Source organism: Gavialis gangeticus, unplaced genomic scaffold, assembly GCF_001723915.1.
Source record: "Gavialis gangeticus isolate Ggan-Ray unplaced genomic scaffold, GavGan_comp1, whole genome shotgun sequence".
Classification (NCBI taxonomy): domain Eukaryota; kingdom Metazoa; phylum Chordata; order Crocodylia; family Gavialidae; genus Gavialis; species Gavialis gangeticus.
Genome location: NW_017728993.1, coordinates 61,432,027 through 61,432,566, shown reverse-complemented (window position 1 = coordinate 61,432,566; position 540 = coordinate 61,432,027).

Below are 540 nucleotides of genomic sequence, written 5' to 3'. Positions count from 1 at the left end.
TGTGTGTATACGTGTGGTGTAAGTGGGTATGCAGTCTGTGCGGGGCTGTGTTGGGGGAGGGTGGCTAGGGTGTGTGAGGGGGTGTGGGTGTGGACGTTTGTGTGTATGGCAGTGCAAGGGGGGTGTGATTTCATGTGTATGGTGGGGTGTGCATGTGGGACTCATCCTATGAACACACACACCCCAAAGTACTGACACAGCCTTGTGCTCCAGCAGTCCCAGGATGCAGCCAGGAGCTACATGGTGCTGGAGTAGGGTTGGGTCAGGAAGGCAAGGAAATGGCTGGGGGTGGGGTGGGGTGGGGCTGAGCTGCTGCATCCTACTGCTGGCTCCCCCTGGGTCCTACTGCCCCTGGCTCCTGTCATCTTTGACAGGCAGCCAGGAGCAGACAAATATTTTCTAAATGTTTTAGGGGCCCCACAGGCCAGGCAGAATAGCCCGAAGAGTTGGGTGTGGCTCATGGGACGTATTTTGCCCACCCCTGTCCCAGTGGAACACTGTTAGCCAACTGCCCTACAGCTGAGCTTTCTCTATAGGGTT